Raw genomic sequence first — 15,528 nt, 5'->3', positions numbered from 1 at the left:
CATCCCCTAGTTCCTTAACTGCTGGAGACATTGTTCAAGGCCAAAAAGAGACTCAATGTTCTGATGCCTGGGTCAGCCATGCTAGCCAAAGGGCTATGAACAGACCTGATAGACAGTTCTCATAGGATGGAAATTACTAGAACAGAGCCCCACGAAGGGCCTCTTGGAGTTCTTAAGCCAGGGAAGAGGTCTGTAACTCAACTGAGAAATGGAGGCCCCATAGAGAATTCGTGTTTTTCTTGAGGCAGATGATTTCTGGCACACAGGGAGATAGCCTGTAGGACATTTGGAGGAGAATTAGAACAATCAGTTACATGCACAGAGCATTATTATTTGTATCAAGAAGACTCCATTTGATAGATCCCATTTCTATTTGAAAGGAGAGAGCGGCTATTGTTTTTCTTTGACAACTAAATATGAATTGATCCACCTGGTGCAGGAGGGATGTTGGGGATAAGATAAACATTAGAGCTGGAACACAATACTGGTGTAGCGACACCTAAAGAAGGACCTCCTGGCCCTCATCTCAAGAGTGAGGATTGAGCAAGGAGTCTTGTACTTTGCTTTATTTCACACTTATCAGATAGACAGCAGGACTGGGATTGTTCTCTCGCACTAGGAGGAGCTCTGGAATACTTACCCAGAGATCACGGCCTGAGGGATGATGTTTCTTTGGACAGGGCCATGTTCACCATATACCATGTGTGTTTCACAGCTGATGTGGCAAATAGGTTTATGCTCTTGGGCCGGTTTGGGTGTATTCAGATTAGCCACCTGGATCGTTGCATTGACACAGATTCAAGGGCCAAGTTCAGGCTCAGTGGGTTAAGGAAGGTCATGCTCATTTGGTGAGTCTATCACAGATACAGGAAGTGGCAATAGTGGTACCTATTGAGGGGTAAGTAACATGGGTATAGAAATATTTGTAGAGATTCTTTACATTTTAAAAAAAATTTATTTTGAGAGATAGAGATAGAGAGAGAGAGAGCGGGGGAGGGGCAGAGAGAGGGGAAGAGAGAGAGAATCCCAAGTAGGTTCTGTGCTGTCAGCAGGGAGCCTAGTGTGGGGCTCGAACTCATGAGAACTCACAGTGAGATGCTGACCTGAGCCGAAACCAAGTGTCGGATGCTTAACTGACAGAGCCACCCAGGCGCCCTGAGATTCTTTATGTATTACAAGAAATAATTCTGTATCCATTACAGATGCTTTGTACAGTCAAGCTTTCTCCTTAGGAAGTAAAAGGGGTGATGAAGAAACATATCTAATAGACACAGGATTATTCTTTCTAACGTATAACAGACTCCTACAAATCAGTAAGAAAGACAACCCAATAGAAAGTGAGCAAACAGGTAACCCGCAAAAAACAAAATAAAGACTGCCAAAACATATTTGAAAAATTGCATACCCTCTCCTAATTAAGCAGGGAAATACAAAGTCACGTGATACCTTTTTGAAAACCTCTCAGATCAGCAAATATTAGAAAGTGATCAAGTCTAGGATTGGATGAATTGTGAGGACATATGAAGAGTCATATAGTATAGGTGGAAGTACAAATTGTCTTAATGGGAGGCATTTTGGTAGTACCTATTAGAATTAGAAAAAAAAATTTTTTTAATGTTTGTTTATTTTTGAGAGAGAGAAAGAGAGACACAGAGTGGGAGCAGGGGAGGGGCAGAGAGAGAGGGAGACACAGAATCGGATGCAGGCTCCAGGCTCCGAGCTGTCAGCACAGAGGCCAATGCCGGGCTCGAACTCATGAACCCATGAGATCATGACCTGAGGTGAAGTCGGCCGCTTAACTGACTGAGCCACCCAGGCTCCCTGTTACCTATAGAATTTTAATGAACATACCCTTTAACCCAGAAATGCCAACTCAAAATTTTTGTTCTTGAGATCTATCTCTACATGTGCACAAATATGTATGAGGATACTCCTTGCAGAATTGTTGGCAATTGTGAAAAGCAATTAACAATCCCAATGTCCATCACATGGAAATTGATTAAATAATTTAATATATTCATAATATGAAAATCTTGTAATTCTTTTATTTTAATTTTTTTTACATTTATTTATTTTTCAGAGACAGAAAGAGAGCGTGAGCAGGGGAGGGGCAGAGAGAGAGGGAGACACAGAATCAGAAGCAGTCTCCAGGCTCCGAGCCGTCAGCACAGAGCCCATCACGAGGCTCGAACTCATGAGCTGTGAGAGCATGACCTGAGCTGAAGTCTGATGCTCAACCGACTGAGCCACCCAGGCGCCCCCCAATGTAATTCTCTAGAGTAATGTACAGGCTGGGGAAGATCTCTAAGATATAAAGTGAAAAAATTATTTTTCATGTAATACATGTAGTATCATCTCATTAATTATTTTTTGACATCAAAAAATATATTCATATATATAATATGTAAGTATATATATTTTAATGTTTAAATATTTGTTTTTGAGACAGAGACACACAGAGAGAGAGAGAGAGAGAGAACGTAAGTGGGAGAGGGGCAGAGACAGGGAGACACAGAATCTGAAGCAGGGCTCCAGGCTCTGAGCTGTCAAAACAGAGCCTGATGCGGGGCTCAAACCCACGAACCATGCGATCATGACCTGAGCCGAATTCGGACGCTTAACCAACTGAACCACCCAGGCGCCCCATAAGTGTATTTTTTTAAATGTTTATTTATTTATTTTGAGAGAGAGCGAGAGAGCATGTTCACGTATATGGGGGAAAGGCAGAGAAAGAGGAAAGAGAATCCCAAGCAGGCTCTGTGCTGTCAGTATATACAGTGGGACTGTACAGTCCGTACATGGGACTGGATCCCAGGAACCTGTGAGATCACGACCTGGGTGAAATCAAGAGCCACCTGCTCAAGTGAGCCACCCAGCCGCCCCTATGAGTGTTTTTTTTTTTTTTTATTTCTAAAGATAGAACCTAAATTGTTATGTAGTTACCTTTGGGAAGAGGACTGAAATTGGGGATCAGAGGTGGAGGGTGAAAACGAACTTTATTTCATTCCATATGTTATTTATTAAGATTTTAATCATGAGAGTGTATTCCTTAATTATTTTCTTAGAAGCCAGAGTTTCTTTTTTTTCTTTTCTTTTCTTTCTTTTCTTTTTTTTTTTTTTTTAAGGAAGCCAGAGTTTTGAGAGCACATGCTTCATTCCAGAAACTACAAAGGGGTTGTTGAAGCAATAGGCTGGCACCAGACTGTGAGAGCCCTGTATGTCAGGCTCCAGTTTAAATTAATTCTGTAGGCTATGGAGAGTTATTGAAGGGTTTAAGAAGAGAAGAAAGGGGATCAGATGAGTATTTCTGATGGCTGTCCCTGGCAGCAGTTGGGGAATGGGGACAGGACTGATGCTCAGTATGTGTTTCTTGGATGGACAGCTGAGTGAATGACTGACTTCTTATGGAAAAGCCTGAGTGTGAAATCAGAAGTGCCAAATCTATGACTTTTTTCTCCTTTTCCAAGTCAATTCAGAGAATGTTGTGAGTGGCTTTTAGGTAGCTTGAAAAGTGAGGAAACTGGATTGAATACCATTCAGGAGGCAAATGTTATATATGCTGCACACGGTGATTTGCAACAGCCAGCTCTTGGTTTCTTGGTGAGGTTTATCACAGCCAATATTTTGGTAGTAACAAAGCAGTAATGCTTGCAAATTCTTTACTTAGTAAATAAAGAGTAGCCTCAAGACTATGCCTATAAAAGTGCCAACCCACTCATGGCATTGATGTGCTGTCTTCAGTGGAGGCAAAGAGATGGGTAAAGGCAGGGTGATTAGAAATCTGGCTGAGGCCAGAACACCCAGAGGAATGTGTCTTACCTGTGGTATGTGTGTTGGAATAGGAAAAAATTTAAAGAACCCCTGTCATTTTTTTTCTTTTTTGAGAAAGAGAGAGGGGGTGAAGGGTAGAGAGAGAGGGAGAGACAGTCCCAAGCAGGCTCCGTGCTGTCAGCACAGAGCTCAGCTTGGGGTTCCATCTCAAGACCCTGGGATCATGAGTCAGATGACTGAGCCACCCAGGCGCCCCCAAGGAACGTCTGTCTTAAGGAAAGGAAAATGGCCCCCCCTGAAACTTAAAGTACCACAGAATTGAGTTGTTTTGACAGCTTCCCTGCCATTCATGCTATTCCCAGGGGATGGAATTCTTGGAACTAAACATGACCCTGATGCTGTGGTTAGTACCAAGCTGTTCAGGGGTGTGCTGGTAAGCTAGAACTCTGGAAACAACAGCACAAAACAAGCTGTGATATTGTGATTTATGACAAATGCGTATTTGGTCTTTGTCCTGTCCTGGCACAGAGCTCCTAATAACTTTGGACTTTCCTAAGTGATAGAGTGATAAATGTAAAACGAGCATCTTTTGTATTCAAGCCCCTTTCAACCACACCTCAGTTTACGTTAATAGGGTGACTTTTGGAAAGCACTTTAGGATGGCCTGCTGGTTGCCAGGGCAACCGATGGGCAATTAGAGGGTCAGAACTTTCAGACCTTGCCCCCCACCCCCAAACCTCTCAGGAGAGGAGAGGGGTCAAAGGTTGAGTCAGTCACCAGTGGGCAATGCGTCAATCGATGATGCTTGTGAAATGATGCCTCTACAAAGACCCTAGCTGAAGGGGGTTCCAAGAGCTCCTCTGGTGGGGTGCTGGGAGTGTGGTGTGTCCTGAGAGGGCAGAGGAGCTCCGTGCCCCTTCCCACACGCTTTGCCCCATGTATCTCTTCCATCTGGCTGTTCCTGTGTCACACCCTTTTGTAATAAACGGGTACTTTAGTAACTAAGATGTTATCTTGAGTTCTGTGAGCTGCCCTAGCAAATTATCGAACCTCAGGAGGGGTAGGGGAGCCTCTGATTTATAGCCAGTGGCCAGACGCACAGGGAACAACCTGGGCTTGCCATTAGAGTCTGACGTGGGGGCAGCGAAGTGAGGGACTGAGCCCTCAACCTGTGGGATTTGATGTTAACTCCAGGTAGATAGTGTCAGAATGGGGTTAACTGGAGGACACCCGGCAGCTGAGAATTGCTTGATGCAAAAGCCCCAGACATTCAGGGACCAGCAGTGAAGTATTCTGTGAGTAGAGTGTTGTCGTGGAGTGCAGGGAAACAAAGTGCCAGGAGGAAAAACTGAGTTGCACAAACAAACCCTGACTTACAGGATTTGCCCCTTTATATGGTATCAACGCTTTCACCAGGGTCAGGTTTCAAATCATCATCAGTTTAAGCAACTGGCTTATAGAATTCCCGAACATTTATTTATTTATTTATTTTTTAAAAATGTTTGTTTATTTTTGAGAGAGAGAAAGACAGAGCATGAGCAAGGGAGAAGCAAAGAGAGGGAGACACAGAATCTGAAGCAGGCTCCAGGCTCTGAGCCGTCCCCCACCGAGGGCTCGAACTCATGAACCACGAGATCATGACCTGAGCCGAAGTCAGATGTTTAACCGACTGAGCCTTCCAGGCAACCCTAGGATTCCTGAACATTTAAAAATAGATCTCTGTGAGCTGGTAGGGCTTCTGTTCGACCTGGAACTTCATACAGGTGCAAATGAACATCCTGGATTCTGGTCTGACTTAGGAAATGGCTGGCCTCTGGTTAAGAGGTATTACTAAGCTACTTCTCTCCTGTATCTCTCCTCTGCTTGGATTCGGGAACTCTTTCCCGATGGCACAATAACCGATGTGGAAATAATCCCATTTTACAAATGAGAAAACTCAAATTCAAGAAGAGGTAACCTGCTCAAGATTCTTTTTTTTTTTTTTTTGTATATATAAGTTTTGTTTATTTAGGTCATCTCTACACCCAATGTGGGGCTCAAACTCATGACTTCAAGATCAAGACTCACATGCTCCTCGGACTGAGCCAGGCAGGCATCCCACCAAGATTCTATATAAGGTAGTGCGTGTGCCTCTTCTGTCTAGAAGAATGAGCCTCCTCCAAGGTGCAAGTGCATCAACACGTGGACAGACCCTTGAGATCAAATGGGGAAACTCGTGGGAGGTCCGTTTGTATGGTTCTCCATAGTTAAAATAGCGGTAGGTGTGGCCGCAAAGATTTAATTCTCAGAGCAACACATTCACTGTTTATTAAAACACTAGGTGCAGGTGATTTGTTAAGTGCAAAGTGTTGAACAAATGCTAGTTAGTAACGGCTGACAATCACAAATAATCTCATAATCCTCAGGCCTATGTCACAGATAAGATTATCCCCAGGTTGGAAACCAGGCTAACCTGGGGCCTCGTAGCTTGGGAGGGGCTGGTCTGCCAGCTGTGACTTCTAAATCCAGCACGTTCTATCACATTGCTTCTTTGTGTGAGTCCTTTCTCCCCTCCCGTATCACAGCCCCTCTGAGGGGAAGATTCTTCTTTGCTTTGTATTTCACACTGTCAAAATGAGTTTTGATTTCCAGGAGGTTGTTTTTGTCCTGGCCTAGGTAACAGGCTTAGCTAATGCAGTCAACCAACTGATTCTCATACAAATGTTCAAGCTCTCTACAGGGAGAAACCCAGACAAACCTTTTATATCAGATAAGACACTTGGAAATTGCAAGCAAGTAAGAGAATGTTGTTTACTGAGTTCTCCCTGTCTGCATTACTGAAAGAGCACCCTACGTTTCTTGTAATAAGTGGAGCTCAAAGCATCATCTTTTCTATGGATAGCGGTGTGCCTGTCGCATCCCTGACTTGGGATGTCTGGTCCTGTGCTTCTGAGTCACCTGTCCACCCTGACACTGTTTACGGGCCCCATCCCGAGTCACTTGTCTGACCTGCTCACACTTTACTTTCCTACCTACATCCAGTTGATTCTCCAGCTTCTAAATCTGGGGCTCCTTTTCTGGCTCAGGGTCAGTCTTTAACAACCCCGCTAGAAAACAGAAGGCAGGCCAGAGTGTAGCAAGAGACGGGGAGGGTGGCAGGAGGTGAGCCTGGAGAGATTCATGGGGACAGTGTGTAGTGTGTATGGACTTGCATTAGAAAAATTTTTCTAGTATGTACATCTGTTTTTGTAACTATATTTTCAGTTCCTTGGGGGATGGAACCAATTTCTTTCCCTCAGAGTGAACAGCACAGTGAAGAAAGTAAATATTTATTGAGTGAAAACAGTGAGATAAGAGGTGAGAGCTAGCATGGCCCCAGCCAAATCACTTCACCTATCTTGGCCATCACTTTGATAATCTTAAAAAACAAAGGTTGAACTAAAAACTCTCCAGAGCAGCAGAGTCTAAGGCAGGGGTCAGGAAAATTTTCCTGGGAACGTCCAAAGAATATAAATATTTTAGGCTTTGCAGGCCATATGGTCTCTGTGGCAACTGCTCAACCTGGCCTTCCAGCCATCATCCAGTAGCAGGCACAGGAGGAGTGAACATGGCTGTGTTCCAATAAAACTTTATTTACAAAAATAGGCGACAGGCTGACTCTGTTAGTGGAAAGGCTTGAGTAGTAGGCTTAGACCCGCATGAGTTTGACCCCAGCTTGGACCCCAGCTGTGCAGCCTTGGGCAAGTTAATGCATTTTTCGTCTCCTGAGGTTGTTCTGCGGTAGAAATCAGGATGGTGTTCCTTGAGGGGTGGTTGCTGTGGGAATGAGGTGACCGTGCATCAAGTATTCATCCGGGGTCTGGTGGAGGTGGGATTGCAGCTTCTATCATCACTTTTACTCTTCCAGCTCTAATATTCAAGGCATCTAGGAGTTTCTGGATTCTGCTGCTATTTTTAGTTCAGGCTTTTCTGAGGCATACGCTGACAGCTCGTAGGTGACATTTCCTCTGAGAAACAATAAACAATTTGAGTGGATTCCTTATCCAAACGGATGCCATGAGGATCGATAAAGAGAAGCTTTGGGGACAGTGTTCCAAGTGTTTTGGGAGCTTTACTTTCTAAAATGCCCAGCCTGCTGTTCCAGGCAGTCTGCACGCCAGGCGGCCTATGCGTCTCTTCCCTCCCGGGGCCCTTGCCTGCCCTCAGCATGTCACTTGCCCTTTGTTGCGTCACCCTGGCCCGTTCTCCTGTCTCAGGTGTTCATTCTCAAGGCCTCCATCAGAGGACCTCGGTCTGGCCTTTTGGGTGATGGGATGCACAGACCTTGCATGGATCAGGAGTTCAGGGAGCCTCACGTATTTTAAGGCAAGGATGGGAGACGCAGGCAAGTCTTTCCGGACCTGGGGAGCAGTGAGGAACCAGCTGATGGTGGTATCACTGAGTTGGGAGGCCTGCTGTGTCAGGGTTGGGTGTATCACTGTGAAGTCGAGTTGCCTGGATCTCGACTGATCTGAATCCTGTCTGCGTTACTGAAAGAGCACCCTACGTAACAAGTAGGAGCTCAAAGCGTCATCCATGGACAGCAGCATACCTGTCGCTGGGCAACAGTGCATGTTGGTTGCCCAACATGTAAAATGGAGGCTGTAATTGTGCCCAGGGCACGAGACTGCGGTGAGGGCTAACTATGGATATCTTCTACATCTAAACTGCTTGATTACCCGCGAGTGCCAAGTGGCTGCTTCCCTCTTGTTCCAGCTTGCACATGACCCCAAATGCTCACCCCAGCCCCAGACTTTACGTGACCATTCTGTCGAATGAGTGAATGTATGTGGCTTGATTTCTGAATTGATTCTCTTAGCAGTCACTGAGTTATTATTTCATTCATTCACTCATTCATTCATTCATTCTGCACCAATTGGACATCTGCTATGTACCAGGCATTATGCCTGGTGCTCCGATGACAAATAAGACACGGTGCTTGTCTCAAAGGTGTTGCTAATCTAGTTGTTTATCTAGACAAGCAAGCAATTCCTGGACAGTACAAATGTGTTTGTGATATAGATACACATAGAGAAGGGCAGGTGGCTCAGCTGATAAAGTCAGGGGGGCTTCTGGGAGGAAGTGGTACTTAGAGTTAATTTTCAGTAAGTAGGTGAGAGGTGGATAAGTTGGGGAAGGATGTTCCAAGCAGAGGGGAAAGCATATACCATGGCTTGAAATACTGTGATTTGCTTAAGGTTTTCTAGGCAATTTGTGTGATGGGAGCATAGGTGGAGAGGAGAGTCTGGCGTCCTGGGATGGGGAGGAAGGTGGGGTAGGATAATGAGAGGCCTCATGCACCAGACTAAGTGGCTTGAGTTTCCTCTTTATTCTGAGGGCAACTGGGGACCTCGAACGGTCCAAGTGAGGAATGGCGAGTCACACGTGTCAGATAAGGGGGTACTACTGCCCTGGGACTCCAGGGAAGCCTCCTGGAGGATTCCTCAATAAACCTACTGTTACCAGGGCCATTGGAAGCCCAGAGTGTACAGCATTGTTGTTTTCCTTTCTTTTCACATTCTTTTTTATTTTTTGGACACACCATAAGAAAATGTCATTTACACTCTGAAGAGTGTTTGGCCCAGGGCAAAATTGGACGTCGGGCCCCAGCTGCCGTATAGTGACAGGTTGCTGTATGAAATGAGGTACTTGGTGTGAATAGGCAATTAGCGGTCCCAACTGTTTGATGGGAAACCCAGAACTTCAGAACTGTGCTCCTTCAGGACGCGCTTTTCCATTTCCCAGGTTCATAATTGCCCCCTGCACTGTGCTCCCTTGGCGTGGGGTTCCGTCCTCTGTGCTCTCCCACCTGTGTGAGCAGCAGGTTGTGGGAACCTACGTGTCCTCACCTGTCCGGAAGCAAGCACCAGTCTGTCCCCCACAACACGCTGCAGAGTCTGCTTACACGTGGTAGCTGCTTGATTAAGGTGGTTGTTCCAAATCTGATGAAAACAATTCCTCTTTCTTTTAACAGGTGAGGAATTGAAGAGGGAGGGAGGGAGGAAGCTGACAGTGATCAAAGGCTCCTCTGTGGCTGGCATTGCACTCCATCTACATTGTTCACTGAGTCCTCATGATGGGATTAGGATCCCTCTGTTTTTACAGGTAAGGAAAATGAGGCTCAGAGAGGCCAATGAATCTGCCCCTGTTTGTGACACAAAGTAGTGGCCCAAATGGGGTCTAGAACTCAGGGTTCTTTCTAGATCATGTCATTGCTTCCTGGGCCTGAGGCTGCAGTGAGGGGTCCACGTGGCATTGGGTCTTTCAGCCTTGGAGTCCACAGCCAATTCCTTCAGCATCTGGGGCTTTGACGGGAACATAGCTCCTCTCCTTGGGTAGGTCACCGGATACCTGGGCAAGATAGAACCTTCACGTACAATGTCAGTGCCTTAGTCAAGGGAGCATGGCGGACACACTTGTCATGGGCAAGTGGAACATGGGGCTGGGGATGGAGGAGTTGCCCTCTGAGACCAGTAACTCCAGGAGGGCGCTGGTCACTGGAGCTGTGGCCTTCAACCAAAAGTGTAGACCCTGTCCGCCTCCCACCCAGGAGAAAGCTGTGGGAATACATCTTTCCATACCACTTCCTCCCTACCTCCAGTCTCCTGTTTGTGACAGGACCTACTGCAGGACCCAAATGGAAGTGAGAGGGTCGGGGAGCCTGCTAATGGGTCCCCATGGTCAGCCTCCTGCAGCACAGAGCAGGGTGAAGATGCGTAGAGAACAGATCTGAAAAAGAGACACCTGGGTGGCACCTGGGGAGGTGAGAGACTTCTGTCGTGGGACTTGTCTAGAGAGGGTGTGGGACCCAGTGTCTGAAGTCCCGTCCTTCCACTTCCACTCCTGGGTTCCCATTAGGAGGGAAGACTTTGTTGTTATTGGACAGTATCTTTCTTTACACACTATCTTTCACATTCCTGAATTTGTTTTGCCATTCTTTCTCCCAAGGGCATAAAGATAGAAAGAAGTGGGTTGCTGAGATAGGAAACAGAGTTGGAGTGGTTTTAAATAAATGCTTTCTGTGTAGGGTGTCCATGGTAAGTGTACATGTCTCTGCAGAGACAACTGCTTTCACTGGTGTCCCCCCTGTAAGGTGAGTCAACTCTCCCTCTCTGAGGGCTTATACAAGCAGAGGGCTAGGCAAGTTGGTACTGAGTGAAATTCTCTCCTCCTGCCTGGGAGGCTCAGCCTTCTCCCTGTTGGACCAAGAGTAGGCAGAGCTTCTCAAGAGCAGGGTGGGCCCTAGCTGGGCTCTTGTCACAGATGCTGTGTTTCTTGTTTTATTTTTTGTTTTTTGTTTTCAATTTTTTTAAAAATTATTTATTGAGAGAGAGAAAGAGAGAGAGAGAGAGAGAGAGAGAGAGAGAATGACAAGAAGGCTCTACACCGAGGCGAGGGCTCGAACTCACAAACTGTGAGATCATGACTTGGGCCAAAATGGAGAGTTGGATGCTTACCTGACTGAGCTACCCAGGTGCCCCACAGCTGCTGTATTGCTCAAGGCAGTAGGTAGAGTGGGCTAACCCTCCTCCCTGCAACCCTGCATTGACTGTGTCAGGGGGAATGCCACATGCTTATCAAACCATTTCCATGTTCCTCTGGTCACACAAGGATACTACATTTCCCAGTTTCCCTTGCAGCTAGGGTGGGGCCATGTGACTAGGTTGTGGCCAATAGGATGTGGGGAGAAATGATCTATGATCCTTGTAGGACTAGCCTGAATGGAAGGAAACTGGATCCCTGAGTCACTCACTGCTTGGAGGAGGGCTACCAAGAAGACCTAATGTTGGCATTGAACTATGATGCACGAGAGACATAAATCTTTATTATGTGGAGCCCCTGAGATTTTGGGGGTTGATTGTTGTAGTGATTAGCTTTAATTAACCTCACCAATGTACCCTCCTCCTACTCACTGGCTAGACTCCCTCTCATCTATATCCCTATTGATGATGTCCCAAATGTGTGTTAATGTTGTCCAAGACCAACCTCTGTGCTCTGGTGCAGAAATATGTAACTCAAAGATAGAGTTTGGTATAAAGAAGAAAGATAGTTTATTACATTGCCAGGAAAAGGAGACTGCAGCAGGCTAAGGCCTTCAAAAACATCGTAATCCCCTTGGAAGAAGGGGCTTGGTGGGGGTGGGGGGGATTTATAGGGAAATTCAGGATCTAGCTGGTTTTGACAGAAATTGTATATAGGCTGCCAGCCTCGTGCCTCATGTCTTTAGGGTGGTATCACGTTCTTGAAATTAAAGGCCAAGAAGGGAGGAGGGGAGGTTTGCAGAAGAGAGGAAAAAGGTTACTTCATTTAAAATCCAGCCTCAAGGAAGCATTAGTGCAGCCATTTTGATTTTTGTTCAACCTTATGCTTTTAAGCAGTTTCATTAATGTGCCCTGAAATGGAGATATTCAGGGGAGAAATATCTACTATGTGTGTGGAGACATATCACCTCTATTTTGGGGTTCCAGTTATAGGAAAAGATGAAAGTGACATTTTTATAGCCACTTTTTTTCATATGCTAGGCATTTTCACACATGTTAGTTCACTTAATCCTTTCAAAATCATGAGAGTTAGATATTATTTAGTATTCATTATTCCTGTTTTGCATGAGAAGACACTGTGGCTCAAAGAAATTAAATAACTCCTATCATCGCACAGCTGGGAAGCCATCAAGTTACTAATAATCTGGAGGGAGAGAGGTGACCCTCGGGTGAAAAACAGAAGACTTTCAAAACGGCATATGAAGAAGACCAAGGCAATGTGAGGAAAGGCATTATCTGTTAATGCAGAGGGGACCCAGAGCAAAAGAGCTCTGAACTCTCAGAGAGCTTTGTCAGGCATCAGTAGAACACGTGTGTTCTCAGTGAAAACAATTTAAGAGAATAGAAGGTGATACCCTGCTGTTGTGGATGAGACACCGGAAGTTCACAGAGAGGAAATGCCACATCGAGGACATCTGGCTGGGAAGATGGGGCACTGGGATGGGAACCCATGCCCACGTCCTTTGTCTTCTATGGAAAGTGTAAGTTCCCTTAGAAAGTGGTCAGCCCTTAATCAGAACTTCTAGAATCGTTGCAGCTTAATTTTATAAATAACCCACCACATGGCCACATTTCAACATTAGGGGAACCAAGCTTAGTGGTGGTGGTGGTGGGGGGGGGGTGTCTGCATCTGTGATAGGTGGAGGGGGCTGACACATAAAAAGTTCCCAATTCTGACAAATTTCTCCACTCAAATGAAGTCATATCTTCACTTTGCTTCTAATATTTTTCATCACCGATTTAAGAACTATCAATATCAACCATTGACCTTAATTATTTTTTCCCCCCAGAATTATTAATTTTATAGCATGTGCCCAAGGAAAGTCCAACTAGCTACATGTCTTTCTTTGGTATCAACATGGGCTGAAGTGTGGGGTATTTGTGGGGCGGGGGGGTTGGAGATTTCTGGTGCTCAGGGTCACCAGACTTCTCCTCATTTTCATCAAATTCTACTATCCTACTACTTCCCTTTTTGTCACCAATTCTTTTCTGGGAAGCCAGGGTTGTTTGCCACTCCGGTGAGGGTTGAGCTGTCTGAGTTCCTGGAATGGGGCTGTTTCCAGTGTTTTCTCCTTGTCAGTGCCCAGTTTCCTCTTGAAAAAATTTATTATCAATTCTTCATCCTCTGCGTCAGCTTGGGCATTTGACAGATCCTTAGTTATTTCCACGCTTTGGTACACTGCAGGAAGGAGTCTGGGTTCTCTCTGTTGCTGGGATTCTCACTGTAATTGGTTTAGGTCTTTAATCATGCAAACTTTTCTTCTGAATAATTCCATGGCAAGAGTGTGGAAGATGGCCGCAATGGTTTGACAGTTGTTTTAATTCACTAGAAACAAAACAATTGCCCTGAGCTCCAATGATTTCTCCTGTCCATCTCTGGTTGGGAAAGAAAATTGGAAATGGCATGGCCGAGGTGCCCACTGCTAGTTCAAACTCAGGCTGGGGGCTCTGGGACACACTGCTGTAGGGAAAATGAGCTCACTTCTCTTTGCCCGAAGGATGGTAACACACTGAGGGGAAGCACTGCTGGTGGTCTGCAGATCTCCCCAGTCCCAGAGTATCCCTGGTGGGCAGGGATTCTGAAGCTCCAGGGACAGATGGAGGAGTGAGTATACTAGGGTGGGCTGTGGCACAGTCTGAGAGACCTGGGTTTGAATCTTGGCTCTGCCACTTACTAAAAGTAGGCTATTGAGTAAGTTACTCACACATTCTGAGCCCTCACTTGGCTCACTGTGCTTGGGGCCATCATATGTGTATATTACAGAAGACTGTTGGAGGATTGGCTAAAATAATGTCTGCAAAGTGCTTAGCACAATCCCTCACGTAGAGGAGGTATTCAGTGACTGTCAGACGTTGTTATCCACCATATTTTCTCACCAACCAAGTGATGCCACAAAGTTGAGCCTAAATAAGGCCTGTGGTGCACAAGTTAGTCACTGATTAGAATTTCTACACCTCTCGGGGCACCTGGGTGGCTCAGTTGGTAGAGTGTATGACTTTGGCTCAGGTCATCATCTCGCAGCTCGTGAGTTCGAGCCCCACATCGAGCTCTGTGCTGACAGCTCAGAGCCTGGAGCTTGCTTCAGATTCTGCGTCTCCCTCTCCCTCTGCCCCTCCCCTGCTTGTTCTCTGTCTCTCTCTGTCTCTCAAAAACAAATAAATGTTAAACAATTTAAATTCTACACCTCTCTATAATTCTCTTCCCACTCAAGCAGGTGCCTCCATCCCTAGCCTTGTTCATCCTGAGCTTTGGTTTCCTCCCCCTCCTCCTCTCCCTTCTCCTCCTTCCCCTCTTCCTTTCCTCCTCCTCTTTGCCCTTCTCCTTCCCACCTCCTTCTTGTTCTTCTTCTTGTTCTTCTTTTCCTCCTCTTTCTCCTCCCCCTCCTTCTTTTCACTTTGAAGTGAAATTGATGTAACATAAAGTGAACCATTTTAAAGTGAATCATTCAGTGGCATTGAGTACATTCACAATATTGTACAACCACACCTCTATGTAATTCCAAAACCTTTTGATCACCCCAAAAGAAAACCCTGTACCTGTTAAGCAGTTGCTCCCTATTTCCTCTGCTGCCTTTCCCAAGCCCCTGGTAATCACCAATCTGTGTTTTGTCTATATGGATTTCCTTAATCAGAATATTTAATATAAATAAAATATGTAGACTAGTGTATGGCTTCTTTCACTCAGCATAATGTTTTCAAGTTTCATCCACGTTGTAGAATATGTCATTACTTCATTTCTTTTTATGAATGAATACTGTTCCATTATTCCATTGCATGGATATACCACATTTTGTTTATTCACACATCCATTGCTGGACATTTGGGCTGCATACACCTTCTGGGGATTGTGAATAGCACTGCTAGGAACATGTGTGTACATGTACTTGTTTGAGTCTCTGTTTTCAGTTCTTTTGGGTATATGCTGGTTACCTATTTTAATTCAGCTCTGCCACGCATTTCTTTTTTGTTTTTAATTATTATTTAAATGTTTATTTATCTTGGAGAGACAGAGAGAGACAGAGCACGAGGTGGGGAGGGGCAGAGCAAGAGGGAGACACAGAATCCGAAGCAGGCTCCAGGCTCTGAGCTGTCAGCACAGAGCCCGATGCGGGGCTTGAACTCACAAACCATGAGATCATGACCTGAGCCGAAGCTGGACGCTTAACCGACTGAGCCACCCAGGTGCCCCTGCCACGCG

General features: G+C 45.5%; 1 protein-coding gene across 6 annotated transcripts in view; it reads left to right on the top strand.

Annotated features, from left to right (window-relative positions):
* Window positions 1-15,528, top strand: part of LOC132687857 (uncharacterized) — a 139,047-nt gene that overhangs the window by 109,118 nt on the left and 14,401 nt on the right. For 3 of the 6 annotated variants that reach the window (XR_013552012.2, XR_013552011.2, XM_078437327.2), the window contains 2 exons: window positions 9,764-9,894; window positions 12,404-12,811. The gene's annotated coding sequence lies outside the window, so the exon portion shown is untranslated. Of the gene's footprint in view, window positions 1-9,763; window positions 9,895-10,407; window positions 10,547-12,403; window positions 12,850-15,528 lie in introns of those variants that run through there. The other 3 variants (XM_078437328.2, XM_078437330.2, XM_078437329.2) reach the window with 3 other exon arrangements.

This window comes from Panthera onca, chromosome E1 (genome assembly GCF_046562875.1).
Source record: "Panthera onca isolate mPanOnc1 chromosome E1, mPanOnc1 haplotype 2, whole genome shotgun sequence".
In the NCBI taxonomy this organism is placed as follows: domain Eukaryota; kingdom Metazoa; phylum Chordata; class Mammalia; order Carnivora; family Felidae; genus Panthera; species Panthera onca.
Note: the sequence above shows the minus strand (reverse complement) of the source record. Positions and strands in the feature narration are given on the sequence as shown.